Genomic DNA, 19,385 nt, shown 5'->3' on the forward strand with positions numbered 1-19,385 from the left:
CTTCCTTCCCCAACCCCCAGACACACACACTCACACGAACACTCACCCTATTGTCTCTATTTCCTACAGTATTCTATCCCATCCCTACCTCACATGCACAGACTCGCCACTTTCTATGATTCATTCTTCTTAAATAAACAAATAATTGCCCCCAAGGACCTTGTCTGCGGTCTCTGGCTTCCTCGGCCTGTGGGGAGTTAGGCCACCTTTACAAGTTCCCTTGGTTGCATTGCACCAATGGAAGCATCCAGGAACTCTTCCAGGGAAGTCCATGCAGGGCACCTTGTAATCGTTTGTTGCAATGGCTTCACGGAGACATAAGCAAGGGATGCATAAGTGTAAGCTGCTCGGGAGGCCCGCAGCAGGCTCACCAAAAGTCATTGGGCAAATGCACACCTTGCTGTGGATGCCACCTGATGATTCACAGAGAGTTAGGATCGAGGAGCATTCCTGAGCTGCACACCTCATCCTTCGGGGAGAGCGCTGCCCCATCCCGAAAGTGCTGCAGTGGGTGGTTGCTGGCCAACGTTGTTGTTGTTGTTGTTATTATTATTAAATTTATTAATTGCCCATCTGGCTGGTCACCCAGCCACTCTGGGCGATGTACAACATACAATAAAACTGTTTAAAACAATAAAATTCTACAATAAAAACATTTTCTAAAATACCCTAACCCACCCCAAATGCCTGCCTGAACAACCACGTTTTTAATGCACGACGGAAGCTCATTAAAGAGGGGGCATGACAGAGTTCCCTAGGGAGGGAGTCCCACAGAGTGGGAGCCACCACAGAAAAGGCCCTCTCCCTCATCCCTACCAGTCTAGCTGTCCTGGCTGATGGGACAGAGAGAAGGCCATCCGAGGCTGATCTTGTTAAGCGGCCTGTCTGGTGCTGCTGGAGGCGCTCCTTAAGATAGGCTGGGCCGGAACCATATAGGGTTTTAAAGGTCAAAGCCAACACCTTGAATTTGGCCCGGAAAACAACTGTTAACCAGTGCAACTCCTTCAGCACTGGAGTGATGTGATCTCGCCAGCGGCTGCCTTTAACGTAAGCCACTCTTCAGTGAAACTGATTCTCCAGATCCATTTCAGCTGAGCTTCAGAGCTGGTTTTGGAATGGAAACTGCCCTGGTTACCTTGTGGATGACCTTTGACAGAAGGAGCGTGACCTGGCTGCTTCTCTGAGACCTCTTGGTAGCTTTCCATACCATCAGCCATGGTATCCTGCAGGATAGGGTATCTGGGCTGGGAGCAGAAGGTACTGCACTGCAATGGTTCTGCTTCTTCTTGGATGTCCGATGGCAGAAGATGGTGCTGGGGGTTTATTGCTGTTTCCCTTGGCAGTTATGCCACGGGGTGCCACAGTGCTCTCTTATATTCCCCCATGCTGTCCAACATTTACAGGAAACTGCTGGGGGAAAGTTAGCTGGAGGTGTGGGCTGAGGTGTCACCAATATGTGGATTACACTCAGCTCTATCTCTCCTTTTCAGCCAATCCAGATGAGAGGGTGGCTGTTCTGAATCAGTGTCTGGGTACAGTAATGGAGTGGATGAGGGCCCATAAACTGAGTCTCAATTTAGATAAGAGGGAAGGACAGATAGTCGGCTTCTGCCCAGATGAGTGGTATTCAACCTGTGCTGGAGGGGGTTGCACCCCCCTAAAGGATCGGGGGGGGTTCTTTTGTTTTCTCTTAGAGCCAGCACTGTCATTGGAAGTAAGGTGGCCTCAGTGGCACAGAGCGTCTTTTATCAGCTTACAAACTATGATCCTATCTGGACGGAGATAGCCTAGGTACAGTTATCTGCAGTAACTCTGGTAACTTCCCATTTGAAATTCTGCAATGCATTATACACTTGGAAGAAGGGATCCTTTTCGCAGGGGTGATTTGCTCTGCACCTCCCCCCGAAATCCTAATCCCTACTGCAGTAGTCTTTCTCTGGCAAATACTTTCTGCCTAGTTTGTTCGTACTTCCAGAGGATCTTGCAATACGAAAACCCCAAACTGGCAGCTACCACTGCAGAAGGACTTTGGGAGAGGTCTGGTTCCCTGCCAGGGAAGAGCTGCTCCATCTTTACTGCCTGCTACTCATTCTGCCTGGACTTCCCATCCGATGAGCTGCTGAAGTGCTTCCTCCCTCTGACTCATCATCCACTAGACCTTCATCTGTTGAGCCCTGTAGTGTCAAAACCTGCTTTGGAATACAATGCTGGTCTTTTCATAGATCCACCAAGCCCTTCACCAAGGCAACCATGTAGGGATGTCAGAGGATTCCCCCACAGATCTCAGTGAAGCCGAACGCCAGTGCATTTGGCCCCCCGAAATCCGTGGCGGAACGAAGCCCCCCGCCCCACCACCCCACGAAAGGTGCGCGAAACAGAGCACTTACCTGGTGCCGTCCGCGATGCTTTGCGAATGGCGGCCATGTCTGTGGCTGCCATTTGCTTCCCCATTTAGGCCGTGATAGCCCTTCAAATTGCATTTTTAGATCTTTGCATTGCTGCTGCCTTTTATCTTGGTGCCTATTTGTTTTTCCTCTTTGTAAACCATGTTTTTTATATGATGTTTTACAACATTATTATATTTTATGGTCTTATATTTCTTTTGTGAACCACCCAGAGAGCTTCAGCTAATGGGTGATATAGAAATCTAATCAATCAATCAATCACTCAATCCATCAATCAGTCAAAATAACCCAAAGAAGACCAGAAACACAGTATAGACTGTAGAGAACCAAACTGAAACACTCAAGGATGCACATTTTATTGACTTTGTCACATGCTGGGAAATTGAGCATGACTTGGAACATTCTTAAGTGTTTATCAGTCAAAGATACATTCAGTCAATATATTTAGTAAAGAATGGAAGAAACAGCAATGTTGGGAATATAACAGAGTGACGTTTTTTTAAAAAAAATCCACCATGGCTGCAAATTTCCAGAAATCTTACACTGGCCACGTTTGGACGTCACTTTAAGCCATGCTGGCTTAATAAGCTACTCACAGAAGCGTATTTTTGAAATATTCCACACCACATAATTGGGCTAATGAGTAACTGTGCGGAATCCGACCCACCTCCCCATCCATCATCGTCATCATTATTATGGTTAATTACATTTCTATACTGTCCAATAGCAGAAGCTCTCTGGGAAGTTTACAACTTTGTCCCGCTGCAGTCCTCCTGCCCGAGCAGTGGCACAGTTTCACCTTGGGAATGTTTGAGGCCTAAAGAGACATGGTGGAAAGGTCAGGCCTAGAAGCCTGGTTTTCAGGGGTGGAGGGAGAGGGGGTATCTCTGAGAAGAGTAGCTTCATTTTCCTGATTAAGTTTCATTTTCCTGAGTTAGGTTTCATTTTGTCAGGTTTGAAACTGTACTTTTGGATTTGGGGAAGGAGGGGATAAAAAGGGGGAGAGAGCCAGTGAGGGCCAGTGTGAGACTGGAGAGACGAAGACCAAAGAGTCAATCAGATGTGGGGTGAAGTGCATCACCCCACATCTGAGCCTAACTTACACATTTGGGGAAGGGTAACTTTAAAAGAAGGAAGGTGGGACTCAAGGAGGCAAGAGATCCTTAAGGAGTTGCTGAGGAGGTCCAGGTCATCAGAGGAACGTTGGCACTCCCATTCATTACATTGCAGCAGGGGCTACAAGGAGCAAAATCCCAGTGTGCACCAAAAAGGGAGTGGCACGAATAAACCCTTGGGGGTTTGCAGGATCAGGGCAAAAGTTCATAGGTAGCCTCGCCTAGCTGGGAGGCACCCACCGCACCCACAGGCCTTTCAATTGTGCATCCCCCCCCCCCCACACAGACACACACATTGCTGGCAAAGCATCTTCTGTTCTGAGTATCTCTTAAGCGCTCTGCCGCTATATCACAGTTTCACATCTGAAGGGCTACTGCAGTACCATCTATGGTGGGTTAGCGCTACCACAGTATGTGGGACAGCTGAAAGCAGCTACTGCAGTATTGTCTATGGTTTTAAAGGTGAAAATCCCAGGTGCCAAAAAGGGGCTGAAGTCTGTAAACCCCTGGAACATTTCAGGATTGGGGCAAAACTTGACACACAACTTTCCCACACCACAGCAGAGCGGTACTTCCGGACTTTGCTTTTTCATAGAGAAGGAGCCAGAAAGGGGAAAAGGGGTGGGTGCTCTGACTGCTAGACAGTTTGCTGGAACGGCATGGAATTGCACAGCTGGGGTCCCCTTGTGGGCAGAATTCCGACGCAGTAGTGTATAATAGCACAATTTTGATTCTTCACGCAACAATATGCAAGACAGAAACAAAGGGTATGAGCTATAACTCCCTGACAGCGTGGGGCAAAATTGTGCAGGTGGGGTTCCTTCATGGGATGCCTCCAGATGCTGTAGTGGAGAATTGCAGAACTGCCTTCTTCATGGAAAAGTGAGCCGTTCTTTCCCTATTCCCCTCTTTGCCAAGTTGCACAGTTTCAAAGTAGCAATCAGGGAAGCCTGTGATTATGTAACTTCACTGTAGTGGGGCAGCACGAAAGCACGAGGCTGTCACTGTACTCCGGGAAAGCTGTCATTTTGTAAATGCAGTGCGGTATCAGGGAGGGCTGTGCTTGTTGGCCTGCGGTTGTCCCTGGGCTGCTTGCCAGACCTTGGAAAAGGGCTCCGCAGGCTGGAGCAGAGCAGCCAAGGCAGTTTTTCCTGCTCTTGCTGGCCAATTCTGCAGGGGACTGGAATAAGCCGCAGGGAGTGCCAGATGACACGATAACCTACAGTGGGTGAAATAACCTTTTCTGAAGGGTGTGGGTTATCAGAGCGGCTCCTTAAGTTTCAGCCAAGTAAGCCATTATGGATTTAAAAATTCTCGACAGACATGATACCCAACAATGGGCTAAATAAGCCAGCATGATGTACTGAACACATTGTGGATTATTCTGCTATCTGAACCCAGTAAATATACAGTATGTATGTATGTATGTATGTATGTATTTATTTATTTATTAGATTTCTTCCCTGCCAAATAGCAAAAACCCTCTAGGTGTTTCACAAAAAATTACAAAACAAAAACATGATATAAAAAAGTTCAGCACACAAAGTTTAAAAGCAATTTAAGATCGCTTTTAAGATAGCTCAAAATGGCTCAAAATTTTAATTCATCATTCCAAAGGGAAATTCCTCATAATCAACATTTTTATTTTCCACACGTTTATGGAAAATGAAACAAAATGCCTGGGGTGGGTGCGGGGAAGAGGACAATATTTCTTTTGTCCATGCTCCCCCCAAATTGTTTGGTTTGTTTCCAGGCCTTCACATCCCTAGCCTGACGTTTGCCTGATTTTGTGTGTGTGTGATTATGCTGCTGCAGGTCAGCGTTGTCAGCAATTCAAAGACTGCTTTAAGAATCAGGTGCCACCTTCTGTTCTCATCATCAGATGTTCCTTTGCGTTCAGATCAGGCCTCAATAACATGATATAGCATTTGGGAAGAAAGATGCAGCCCAGCAGCCCAGCACTGGAGGCCAAGATGGAGAAGACCTGCACGGCTACCATGTATTTCCCCTTGGTGCTCAGGTAGGTGGGCACAAAGGACACCCAAACGCTGCAGAAGACCAGCATGCTGAAGGTGATCAGCTTGGCTTCATTGAAGGCCCCAGGCAGCTTCCCGGCTAGGAAAGCCACTGTGAAGCAGATGGCAGCCAGGAAGCCCATGTAGCCAAGGGCACTATAAAACAGAGTGACAGACCCTTCATTGCATTGCAGGATGATCTGTCCAGGCTGGGAGTGCATGTCAGAGGCAGGGAAGGGTGGACAGATCCCCAGCCAGATGGTGCAGATCACATCCTGAACACTGGAACAGGAAATGACAATGGAGTTGGCCAAACTCTTCCCCAGCCATCTCCTCATCTTGTTCCCTGGCCTTGTGGCCAGGAAGGCCAGTACCACAGTGATGGTTTTTGCCAACAAAGAAGAGACAGCAACTGAGAAGATGATGCTGAAGGCTGTTTGACGGAGGAGGCATGTTGCTTTCCTCGGCTGTCCTATGAACAGGAAGGAGGACAAGAAGGAAAGCAGCAGGGAGATGAGAATGTAGGAGAGGTCCTGGTTGTTGGCTTTGACTATGGAAGTTTCTAGGTTTCTAATGAAGATTCCTAACACAAAGCCTGTGGTTAAAGACAGGGATAGGGCAAAGGAAGCCAGGATGATTCCCCAATGTTCTTCATAGTTGAGGAAGGTTACAGCCTTGGGGACGCATTGATCTCATTCCTGGTTTGGATGCTGATCTTCTGGACATCTGGTGCAATGGTCTGCATCTGAAATGGAGGAGGAGGAGGAAAATGAAGGAGAAAAAGAAAATGAAGATGAAGTAGAAGTAGAAGTAGAAGAAGTGTGCTTTGGCAAAAATAATATTTTAATGTTTTTCTCTGTGTTCTGGGGTGTGTGTGTTTTTCTTATCCACCACTAAGAAACAAATTGCATTTGACATTTTCTTCAAATCCTCCCCACCCCGAAAAAAGAGGGGGACACCTTAGTGAAAATGTTAAGCGGATCTTTGCCCAGTTCCCGAGGGCTTCCTTTCCCTCCTGAATCCCCTTACCTTCCTCAGTGGAGATGGTCCCTTCTGCACACGGGGCACAAGCATAGCAGCACATGGGCTTCCCTTCCTGAATCGCCTTGGCATACCCAGGGGAGCAGCTTCGGGTGCGTCTCGAAGGAGGCAAGGTCTACCCAGAATGTCAAGGGGAAAGTGTTAGTGGTGTATCTGGCAGCTCTGGCATTGGGTCAAAGCAAACAGAATTGCAACGTGCTCCAGAAAGATCTGCCCGCACTGGGGGAAATGGTCGTTAAAAGAGCAAATGCAGTTCAATCTATGCTTGGGTAAAGGAAATGCATATTGGGGCCAAAAATCCAAACTGATGGGATGTGAGCCAGCAGTTACTGAGTAGGAATGGGATTTTGCGGTATTGGTGGAGAGCTTGAAGCAAACGTTGGCCCAGGGTGCAGTTGCTGTAACAAAGGCAAACTCCATGTTAGGCAGAATTAGGAAATGAATTGTACATACATTGCCAAGATCATACTCCCCTTGTACAAATCTGTGCTACCAGCACACTTGGAATGCTGTGAAGAGTTCTGGTTTCCAGACCGCAGAGCTGGAAAAGGTGCAGAAAAGGGCAACTAAAATGATCAAGGGGAAATGATGGAAAATAAGGAAAAGCTGGGGACCACCAAAGAACTGGCAGTTGAAGGAAAGGGGTTGTGGCCAGGGGAAGGGAGCACTGTTCTCTCAGGAGTGATGGAGGGCTGGATTGGGACCCCAAGTGGGGCAGCGTGGCCTCATCAGCCTAAGGTTCAACACTCCTGGGTTAGACAGTACTGGCCTAGACTGATGATTGGTTGAATTCAGCAGAAGCCAGCTTTCCCATCTAATGGCCTGCAGAGTTGTTAGACTGCAACTCCCATGATCCCCATTCAGCTTGCCCATTCAAGCTCAAAATGGACCCCTTCTTAAAGCAGTGGTCTCCAATCTATTTGGACTTGTGGGCACATTTTGGAATTTGAGAAACTCCTCTGTGTACCACCAAGAAATGAACATAAGAACATATGAAGAACTGGTGTAGAAATGGCTCTTGCGGAGGATGTAGCTGGCCACATAAAAGCTGATATGGGAGCCTGGCTAGTCAAAAGAATACTAATTCTCCGAAGAAATTGAATACAGGCAGAGGGAGGATCTGGACTCCCAAGCCTCCCCACACATTTGACCCACAGATGCACATCCAAATACCTAGTTAAGGTTGACATTCTGGGCAGGCATACGTGGAATTTGGTGGGAATTACTTCTGAATAGGCCTAGAGAGCATCACTCTACTCATCTTACACACACACACACACACACACACACACACCTTTCTCCAGCCTCAGAGGAAAGGAAAATACCGCAGCCCCAAATGGAAAGAAAATTTTTTCCCTACCCCAATGCTAGGTTCAACCACTCAGTTCCTCACCAGGCATTCCAACTCCTGCTCTGCCATCAGAATCCCCACTCAGGAAGGTGCTCTGTGTGTGTGCGCACATCTGTGTGTGTAAAGAAGGAGAGAAGGAGCTGGGAAGGGAGAGAAAAAGAGCAAGTCAAAGGGCTGGGAGGTGGGAATATTAGTGAGATGAATGGGTAACTTGGAGAGGAAGTGGAAGGCTAGGGACAGTGAGCGAGGAGGAAAGAGCAGCAGAAAGAGCAAGACTGAAGGCTCAGAGGGGTAGAAACAGTGAGGAAATGCGGTGGAGGAAAGAAGGTGCGAGGTTGGAAGCGCAGGTGAAGAAACAGGGAGGCAACGGGGCACAGAAGAGAGAAACAGCTAGGCGACAAACTCGGGGGGGGACACTGAAGTAAAAAGGTGAACAGAGAGAAATAGCAAAGCCATTGTCTGGGGGGTAGGAGAAAACAGCAAGGCAAGGGGCAGAGGGGAGAGAGTGAGTCTAGAGACTAGGAGGGGGAAGAAACAACATTGTGCGGTGGAGAAATAGCAAGGCTAAAGCCTAGGAAAAGGAGAAACAGTGACATGAAGAGGCTGGGGAGAGAACTAGGAAGACTAGAGGTCTCAAGTGGGAGGAAACAGCAAGATAAAGGGGTGAGAGAAAGAGCAAGGGTGGACCTTGGGAGGGAAGGAGAGAGAGCACGGCAAAGGGGTGAACGGGACAGAAAGAGCAAAGAAAGGGACTGGATGGAGAGAAAGAGCAGACTAGAGGCTGGGAATGGAGCTCAAGGTCCAAAGGGAAAAGTCTGGGTGGGTGGAAGAAGCTTGAGCAGGGCCAGGAAGCAACACTTTCCTTCTCTTCATTCCTGCTGAACAGCGGATCAGTGGCAGGTTCAATAGAAACAAGAACCATCTGGCACCCTATTGTTTTTCAACCTTAAAATTTAAAAATGAATGTTTGAAAGGGGCAAGGACTAGGAGTGAAGATCTGTGTGGACATCCTTGAAGTTCCCTGCAGGTGCATTGGTGCCCTCAAGTGCAGGACCCCTGTCTTAATAGGTATAAAACTGGAAGACCTGGGTTTCCTCACATAGTTATGCCACAAAGTAGGATCGTCATCAAGGTGGAATTCATGGTCTGCGGATGCCTGTCTTTCTAGACTCCCAATTTTTGTTTTAACAACGGCGGCATGGGGCGGCGCCACCCAGTTCAAGAAAATATCAAAGTTGGCTGTCAGTTGGCCCCGTCCCCATCCAGATACACTCCATCCACTGTAGTATTGGAAAACCCAAAATTTCTCAGAAAAGAGTGGAGCTGGAAAGATCTCAGCACTCTCCATTTTGAAATCAAGTGTCTCTTAATTCCACACCAGAGCTCATCCCTTCTAAAATGAGAATGGCAGTATAATTTTGGTGCCAATACATTAAAGAAAAACACACACCTTAAGTCCATTCCTGAGTCCCTTCTTTTTGTTTTGGCATTTAGGGAAAGGCTCACGTCCAAGCTATTAGATAATTTGGGGAGAAGTTAACTTGCTCATACCAATCCATGTCCCCCTTGCAGGGAGTGATTTCGGGGGATTTGGGCTGATACTGGAGGCAGCATATAGCCATCAGGACTAGTAGCCATTGATAGCCCTCATAGAATCATAGAATAGTAGGGTTGGAAGGGGCCTACAAAGCCACTGAATCCAACCCCCTGCTCAATGCACGACAGATCCTTCCTTTGATCTGTCCTGAATCTCCCACCTACCAGCTTCATGGGATGACCCCGGGTTCTAGTATTATGAGAGAGGGAGAAAAATGTCTCCCTATTCACATTCTCCACACCATGCACAGTTTTGTTCACCTCTAGCATGTCTCCTCTTACTTGCCTTTTTTCCAAGGTAAACCATCCCAACTATTGTAACCTTCCATTATAGGGGAGTTGATCCAGTCCCTTGATCGTTTTAGTTGCCTTTTCTGCACTTTCCCCAGCTCTACAATATCTTTTTTTAGGTGTGGTGACCAGGATTGTACACAGTATTCCAAGTGTGGTCGCACCATCGATTTGTACATTATTGCCAGTTTTATTCTCAATTACTTTCCTAATTAGGCATCACATGGAGTTTGCCTTTTACTACAGCAGCCACGCACTGCACTGACATCTTCACTGAGCTGTCCTCCACAACCCCAAGATCTCTTTCTTGGATGGTCACCACTAGCTCAGATCCCATCAGGTTATGCTTGAAGTTGGGATTCTTTGCCCCAGTGTGCATCACTTTGCACTTGCTGACATTGAACCCCATTTGCCATTTAGATGAAGGCTGTGCACTGCTTTGGTTCGGGATCCAAATTCTGAACCGAAGTGGGATGATTCAGACCAAATTGGTCTTGATCTGCGTTGGGTCTGTAGTGGTCCAAAGTGGGCTGGATCAGTCCTAATCACTTTGGATCACTTCAGACCGATCCAGCCTGTTTGGAAAATTTAACAATTTGCTTATGATTAAGGAGGGGGAGAGGGGGAGTTGGGAGGGTGGAACTGAGCCTTGGCAAGGGACATGCCTAGGTGCCAATAGGCCTGAAAGTTAACCCAGCAGTCTCCAACCAAAGTCATGGAGGAGGGGTTGCATATAACAGCAGATTCTGCTTCGGTTCACAGTGGGAGAGAGAGTTGGTGGAAGGAGGAGAATTCTTTAATATTGGTTTGGATGTCACAGGTGCCCAACTGGGTCTGGGAATCCGTCGGCCCCCTCTGCCCACGGCCCTGGTGTGCTCCTACTGAGATGCTGTCCTCCATCATCCCCTGCTCATGCCCACTCATGCCTGCTCGAGTATAATGCCTCTCATATTGTGCATATTAAGCTTTCCCGGCCCCAAACTGTGCATATTTAAATATGCCCTTTTAAAACACTTCCTTTTTTAACAAAGAAAACAAAGGCAGGAAAACGTTGGGTGCTCCCTGGATGGGACCATGGTGAGTCTGGGCACCTTGCCAAGCCTGTGGGTGGCCCGAACATGGATCGGGGGGCAGCAAGGGTAGCACTTAAGCAGGCACCGGGGGAACCCAAGCTGGCGTGGCTTCTCACATCCCAAATTACTGGATTGTGCTAGCGCAGGAGTTCCCAGTACCTAACCAGCCCTTCTGAATTCAATTTCTCGGTCTTCCCTTTCCCTTAAATCGTACTTCTGGATCCTTTCAATTCCCTTAAATTTCTTAGTCTTCCCTTTCTCTTCAATCGTTCTTCTAGATTCTTAAAAAAAACCCATATATATGGGTTAACAATAATATATGTATATATGTATATATATATATATATATATATATATAGAGAGAGAGAGAGAGAGAGAGAGAGAGAGAGATAATATTATAATATATATATAATATAATATAATATAATATAATATATATATTAACAATAATATATACTGTTGTTGTTTATTCGGTCAGTTGCTTCCGACTCTTCGTGACTTCATGGACCAGCCCACGCCAGAGCTTCCTGTCGGCCGTCGCCACCCCCAGTTCCCCCAAGGTCGAGTCCATCACCTCCAGAATATCATCCATCCATCCATCTTGCCCTTGGTTGGCCCCTCTTCCTTTTGCCTTCCACTTTCCCGAGCATCAGCATCTTCTCCAGGGTACCTGTCTTCTCATGATGTGGCCAAAGTACTTCAGTTTTGCCTTTAAGATCATTCCCTCAAGTGAGCAGTCTGGCTTTATTTCCTGGAGTATGGACTGGTTTGATCTTCTTACAGTCCAAGGCACTCTCAGAATTTTCCTCCAGCACCACAGTTCAAAAGCATCGATCTTCCTTCGCTCAGCCTTCCTTATGGTCCAGCTCTCACAGCCATAGGTTACGACGGGGAAGACCATTGCTTGAACTATGCGGACCTTTGTTATCAGTGTGATGTCTCTGCTCTTAACAATTTTATCAAGATTTGTCATTGCTGTCCGCCCAAGAAGTAAACGTCTTCTGATTTCCTGGCTGCAGTCGGCATCTGCAGTAATCTTTGCGCCTAGAAAGACAAAGTCTGTCACTGCCTCCACGTTTTCTCCCTTTATTTGCCAGTTCTCAATCAAGCTGGTAGCCATTATCTTGGGGTTTTTTGAGGTTGAACTGCAACCCAGCTTTTGCACTTTCTTCTTTCACCTTCGTCATGAGGTTCCTCAGCTCTTCCTTGCTTTCAGCCATCAAAGTGGTATCATCTGCATATCTGAGATTGTTCATGTTTCTTCCAGCGATTTTAACTCCAGTCTTGGCTTCATCAAGCCCAGCACGTCGCATGATGTGTTCTGCATACAGGTTGAATAGGTAGGGTGGGAGTATACAACCCTGCCGTACTCCTTTCCCCATCTTATACTAATCCGTTGTTCCGTGGTCTGTTCTTACCGTTGCTACTTGGTTGTTATACAGATTCCTCAGGAGGCAGACAAGATGACTTGGTATCCCCATACCACCAAGAACTTGCCACAATTTGTTATAATCCACACAGTCAAAGGCTTTAGAATACTAGTCAATAAAACAGAAATAGATGTTTTTCTGAAACTCCCAGGCTTTCTCTATTCTCCAGCAGATATTGGCAATTTGGTCTCTAGTTCCTCTGCCTTTTCTAAACCCAGCTTGTACATCTGGCAATTCTCGTTCCATTAATTGCTGGAGTCGATCTTGCAAGATCTTGAGCATTACCTTACTGGTATGTGAAATAAGTGCCACTGTTCGATAGTTTGAACATTCTTTGGTGCTTCCCTTTTTTTGGTATGGGGATATAGGTTGATTTTTTCCAATCTGTTGGCCATTCTTGTGTTTTCCAAATTTGCTGGCATAGGTCATGCATCACCTTGACAGCATCATCTTGCAAGATTTTAAACAGTTCAGCTGGGATACCGTCATCTCCTGCTGCCTTGTTATTAGCAATGCTTCTTAAAGCCCATTCCACCTCACTCTTCAAGATGGCTGGCTCTAGCTCACTGACCACACTGTCAAATCTATCCCCGATATTATTATCCTTCCTATACAGATCTTCTGTATATTCTTGCCACCTTTTCTTGATCTCTTCTGCTTCTGGTAGGTCCTTGCCATCTTTGATTTTGATCATACCCCATTTTGCCTGGAATTGACCTCCGATGTTCCTAATTTTCTGGAAGAGGTCTCTTGTCCTTCCTATTCTATTATCTTCTTCCGCTTCTGTGCATTGCTCGTTTAAAAATAATTCCTGATCTCTTCTGGCTAACCTCTGGAATTTCGCATTTAAATGGGCATATCCCCCCTGATCACTGTTGCCTTTTGCTTTCCTTCTTTCTTGGGCTGCTTCCAGTGTCTCAGCAGACAGCCATCTTGCCTTCTTGGTTTTCTTTTTCTTTGGGATGTTTTTTGTTGCCGCCTCCTGAACAATGTTGCAAACTTCTGTCCATAGTTCTTCCGGGACCCTATCTACTAAATCTAGTCCCTGAAATCTATTCTTCACCTCCACTGCATATTCATGAGGAATATTCGTGAGCTCATATCTAACTGCTCTGTCGGTCTTCCCTATTCTTTCTCTTTAGTCTGATTCTAAATTGTGCAATAAATATAAATATAAATAAAGATAAAAAAAATAAATAAAGGTGTGTGTGTGTGTATGATATGTATATGTGTGTGTGTATATGTATAGATATTAAACCTTTATCATCTAGTTGTTAAGCTTCCCTTTGTTTCCTTGCTTTGTGTACTGCTTGTTCTTTGGCTTCCCTTCCCATTTTTCTACTCTTCATCTATATTCTTATGAAAAACAAACAAATAAACAAACAAAATACAGACACCACTTTTCTCTTCTGTTAGCCTTTAGATAAATATTTCGTGTGATTTCCCTTGTGTAGGTAGCTTGGGCAGGTAGATTTTTCCTTTCTTTCTGGACCTGCTTTTCTTGTGGTCATCTGTGTGTGTATGTGTGTGTGTGTGTGTGTGTGTCCACATGCTGTGGGTGCAATATGCACATTATTGTGCACAAGCAAACAGTGTGTGGCCAAATCAGTACTCGCAGCGGCCAGTATATACTGTGGGACAAAGCACCACACACAATACACATATTTTTCTTCCTTTCATGAGAAGGAAGCTATCCACTGAAGCTGAATATTGGAGATTCTGCACATACACAATGAAGGTACCAGGGGACAGGGGTTATTTTGCACTTTTAAAAAAACTACACCAGAGATTAGGGATAGTGACCTCCTACTTGTCACCTTGAAGTCCTTCTGATTAGGATCTCTAATTCCCTGTGTTGCTTGACAGGTTTTTGCACATTTTGTTTTCATTGTTGGGAAAGGAAACTTTATGCATAGCTAGCACAAAAACCACTGGACCGAACTGCCTGAAATCAGGGCCAGCAATCTCAATGTGTGGATGAGACGGTGGTGCAGGGAGGAGGGGTCCAGATTTGTTAGGCACTGGGGAGAGTTTTGGGACAAGCAGGGCCTGTCCAAGAGGGACGGGCTTCACTTGAACCAAAATGGAACCAGATTGCTGGCGCTAAACATAAAAGGGGGGGGGGGAGGCAGAGCAGCTTTTAAACTCAACCCTGGGGAAAGCTGACAGGAGCTGGGAAGCATCCGGTTCGGGTTACATTGTCCCAAAGGTATGAAGATGAATTTGCCACAGTTTGTTGTGATCCACACAATCAAAGGCTTTAGCGTAGTCAATGAAGCAGAAATAGACGTTTCTCTGGAATTCTCTTGCTTTCTCCATGATCCAGCGAAAGTTGGTGATTTGATCTCTAGTTCCTCTGCCTCTTCGAAACCCAGCTTGTACTTCCGGTAGTTCTCGGTTCGCATGCTGCTGAAGCCTAGCTTGTAGGATTTTGAGCATCACCTTGCTGGCATGTGAAATGAGCGCAATTGTGCGGTAGTTTGAACACGCTTTGGCGTTGCCCTTCTTTGGAACTGGAATGTAAACTGACCTTTTCCAGTCTTGTGGCCATTGCTGAGTTTTCCAAATTTGTTGGCATATTGACTGCAGCACTTTAACAGCATCATCTTTTGGGAACTTAAATAGCTCAGCTGGAAGGGGATGAAATAGGCCAGGAGCACATGGTGGAATGTAGTAGCCAAAGGAAGGGGCCAGCACCCCATAACAAAAGATGCACACGCCAGAGGCATCTGGGGAAGGATACCGCATGTGGGTGTTTCTATGCAAATGCTAGAAGCCTCCGAGCCAAAATGGGGGAGTTGGAGTGCTTGATTTTAAAGGAAAACCTGGATATAGTGGGCATTATAGAAACCTGGTGGAGCAGAGAGAACCGGTGGCATACAATTATGTCTGGATATAAACTGTATAGGAAGGACAGGGAAAGGCAACCTGGGGGAGGTGTGTATGTCAAAGAAGGTACGGAGTCGAGCAGACAAGAACACCTAAATGGGATAGGCTCTTCCACAGAAGCACTGTGGCTGACAATACCAGGCTCCAAAACTAATTTGGTGCTAGGGACATGATATCGTCCCTCAGACCAGAATGCTCAGAGTGTCCTTGAGATGGAAGACGAAATCAGGGAGGCCTCCAAACGAGGACATTTTGTAATAATGGGAGACTTCAATTACCCCCACATTGATTGAATAAATGCATGTTCCAGGCACAACAAAGAAGTTAAATTTCTCAATGCCCTAAACATTGAGTGTGCCCTAGAACAGTTGATCATGGAACTGCCCAGAGGGGAGACGACCCTGGATTTAATCCTCAGTGGTGTCACCCAGGACCTAGTATGAGATGTAGTTGTCATTGAACTAAATGGAAACAGCCATCACAGTGCAATCCGATTTAATATATATTTAAGTGGGAAATTGCCCAGGAAGTCCAATCCAGTCACATTTGACTTCAAAGCAGGAACCCTCTCTAAAATGAGGGAACTGGTGAAAAGGAAGTTAAAAGGTGGAGTCAAGAGGATTAAATCACTTCAAAGTGGTTGGAGACTACCCAAAAGCACCATAATAGAAACCCAGCTAAAATGTATACCACAGGTTAGGAAAGGTAGCACCAAGTCCAAGAGGTCGCCGACTCGCCGGCATGGTTAACATGTAGTGTTAAGGGGGCTATTAGAGAAAAGAGGGCAAGAGAGTCTTGCCCAAGTGAGAAAAACAAAAAGCAGCACAAGCGTGCACAAAGGTGGTGCAAGCAGACAGAAGAGATGCAAAAACACATTTTGAGGAGCGTATCGCTAACAACATCAAGGCCAACAATAAAGCATTCTTTACATATATCAGAAGCAGAAGATCAGCTAGGGAGACAGTTGGACCATCGGATGACAATGGAGTTCAAGGAGTACGGATGGAGAATAAGGATATTGCAGAGAAGCTGAATGAATACTTTTCATTTGTCTTTGCTGCAGAAGATATAGGACAGATACCTCTGCCTGAACTAATGTTTTGCAGAAGGGAGTCTGAGGAACTGAGGCAAATAATGGTGACAAAGATGAAGTTCTCAAACTTGTTGATAAATTGAAGAAGAAGAAGAAAATCAATCACCAGGCCTAGATGGTATCCACCCTAGAGTTCTCAGAGAACTCATATATGAAATTGTTGGTCTTCTAACCACGATATGCAACATGTCCCTAAGATCCACCTCTATACCAGAGGACTAGAAGATGACCAATATAACACCAAGAAGGGATCCAGGGGGGATCCAGGAAAGAAGGGATCCAGGGAGGATCCAGGAAATTACTGGCTGGTTAGCTTCATGTCTGTTCCGGGTAAATTGGTTGAAGGCATTGTTAAAGATAAAATTACTAAGCATATACATAGAAGGAGAAGCCCTGCTGAAAAACAATCAACATGGCTTCTGCAAAGGTAAGTCCTGTCTCACTAACCTTTTAGAGTTCTTTGAGAGTGTCAGTAAACATGCAGACAGGGGTGATCCAGCAGCCATTGTTTACTTGGTCTTCCAAAAGGCTTTTGACAAATTCCCTCACCAAAGACTCCTGAGCAAACGTAGCAGTCAATGAATAAGAGGACAGGTCCTCTTATAGATCAGTAACTGGTTAAAGAACAGAAAGCAGAGAGTAGGAATAAATGTTAAATTCTCCCAACGGAGGCAAGTAAACAGTGGGGTGCACAGGACCAATGCTATTCAACCTGTCCATAGATGATCTGGAATTAGGAGCGAACAGTCAAGTGGCCAAGTTTGCGGATGACACCAAATTATTTAGGGTGGTCAAAACAAAAAGGGATTGTGAGGAGCTCCAAAAGGATCTCTCCAAACTGGGAGAATGGGCATCGAAATTAGGGCTGTGCATGGACCTCCCAACCCACTTGAGAGGTCAATTCAGAGCTTTGGATTTGGCCCTGATCTGCTTTGGACTGTTCGGAACCCATCTCACCTGCTTCGGATTTGAAAAAAAAACAACATTTGGAAATGCATATTATTTGGATTTGACATTTTCCCACTGATTTGCACAGGAAAACAGAAATGGACATAACTTCTGTACTTGTTATGATAAATGTATGGAACTGGAGATCTGCAAGCCCGACGGAGATGATTGCTGCCAAATTCCAGACATTCAGAGCCAGTCATTTTTGTGCTGGCCACAGGTAAAATTTGCTTCCCCCCGCCACCAAGAAAATCTGCCAAACCCAGGATTTATTATTTGTTTATGCTTTCACATAAGTGCATGCAATTTGGGGACCTGGCAGCCCCTATGGAGGGGATAGAACCTGCCAAGTTTCAGACAGTTAGGTCCAGTGGCTTTTGTGCTAGCTACAGGGGAGGGGGGGAAGCTCCTTCCAAGGAAATCTGACAAAGCAAAGAGGGTCTTTTGATGTGTGTGTGTGTGTGTGTGTGTGTGTATGTTTTGTGCTTCCACAAAAGATCATGGGATTTGGGGACCTGGCAGCCCCTAGAGAGGTGACTCAACCTGTCATATTTAAGAACATAAGAAGAGCCCTGCTGGATCAGACTAAGGGTCCATCTAGTCCAGCATTCTGTTCACACAGTGGCTAACAAGCTCTTGATCAGGAACCCCCAAGCAGGGCATGAGGGCAACAGCACCATCCCACCCATGTTCCCCAGCAACTGGTGTAAATAGGCTTACTGCCTCTGGTACTGGAGGTAGCACATAGCCATCAAGATTAGTAGCCATTGAGAGCCTTTTCCTGATAGGCTGGAGCACTGACAGAAAACAACAGATTGAAATTTAATAGGGATATATGCCAAGTTCTGCACCCAGGAAAAAGAAAACAAATGCACGGTTACAAGATGGGGGATACTTGGCTCAGAAATAGTAGAAGCGGGAAGGTTCTTGGAGTTGTGGTAGATCACAAGCTGAATATGAGCCTACAATCTGATGTGGCTGCAAAAGAGGCAAATGCTCTTTTGGGCTGCATTAATAGAAGCATAGCTTCCAAATCACGTGAAGTACTACTTCCCCTCTACTCAGCACTGGTTAGGCCTCATCTGGAGTACTGTGTCCAGTTCTGGGCACCACACTTGAAGAAGGTGAGGGCAATGAAGATGTTCAGGGGACTGGAAACAAAGCCCTGTGAGGAGAGATTGCAAGAACTGGGCATGTTTAGCCTTGAGAAGAGAAGACTGAGGGGATATATGATAGCACTCTTCAAGTACTTGAAAGGATGTCACAGAAAGGAAGGCCAGCATCTCTTCTCCATCATCCCAGAGTGCAGGACACGGAATCATGGGTTCAAGTGACAGGGAGCCAGATTCCGGCTGAACATCAGGAAAAACCTCCTGACTTAGAGCAATACGAGAACGGAACCAATGACCTAGGGAGGTAGTGGGCTCTCCCAGACTGGAGGCATGCAAGATGAAGCTGGACAGGGATGCTTTAACTTGGATTTCTGCAATGAGCAGGGGGTTGGACTCGATGGTCTTGTAGGCCCCTTCCAACCCTGCTATTCTATGATTCTATGATTAAAGCCATCCAAATTGGTGACCATCACTACATCCTGTGGTAGCACGTTCCATAGTTTAACTGTGCGCTTGTGTGAAGAAGTCCTTTCTTTTATCTATCCTGAATCTCCCACCAATGAGCTTCATGGGATGACCCTGGGTTCTAGTGTTCCAAGTGTGGTAACACCATAGATTTCTATAGGGGTAGTATGATATTGGCAATTTTATTCTCAATTCATTTTCTCCTAATGTGTAACATGGAGTTTGCCTCCTTTACAGCAGCCACACACTGGGTTGACATCTTCACTGAGCTGTCCACCACAGCCCCAAGATCTCTTTCCCCATTGGTCACCGCTAGCTCAGATCCCATCAGGCTATACTTGAAGTTGGGTTTTTTTTTGCCCCAGCGTCCATCAATTTACACCTGCTTACATTGAACTGGTCGTTGTGGTCACACAATGGGGGCTTTTCCTCGTAGCCAGCCCTGCTGGCCAAGGGAAGTGCTGCAGCCCCGTCCGCCATTTTAACTTTTGAGTAGCTGCACTCTGAACCAATCAGATTCTGCCTTTGAGAGCCAGGCAAATTAGGGCACTGGAGCAATGT

General features: G+C 46.1%; 1 protein-coding gene across 1 annotated transcript in view; it reads left to right on the forward strand.

Moving 5' to 3' along the window:
* LOC146356565 (uncharacterized) overlaps positions 1-19,385 on the forward strand; it is a 227,624-nt gene that overhangs the window by 153,748 nt on the left and 54,491 nt on the right. The window lies entirely within an intron of this gene.

This window comes from Heloderma suspectum, chromosome 2 (genome assembly GCF_057233095.1).
Source record: "Heloderma suspectum isolate Gila_16-S chromosome 2, 16-S_ref, whole genome shotgun sequence".
NCBI classification, from domain to species: Eukaryota; Metazoa; Chordata; class Lepidosauria; order Squamata; family Helodermatidae; genus Heloderma; species Heloderma suspectum.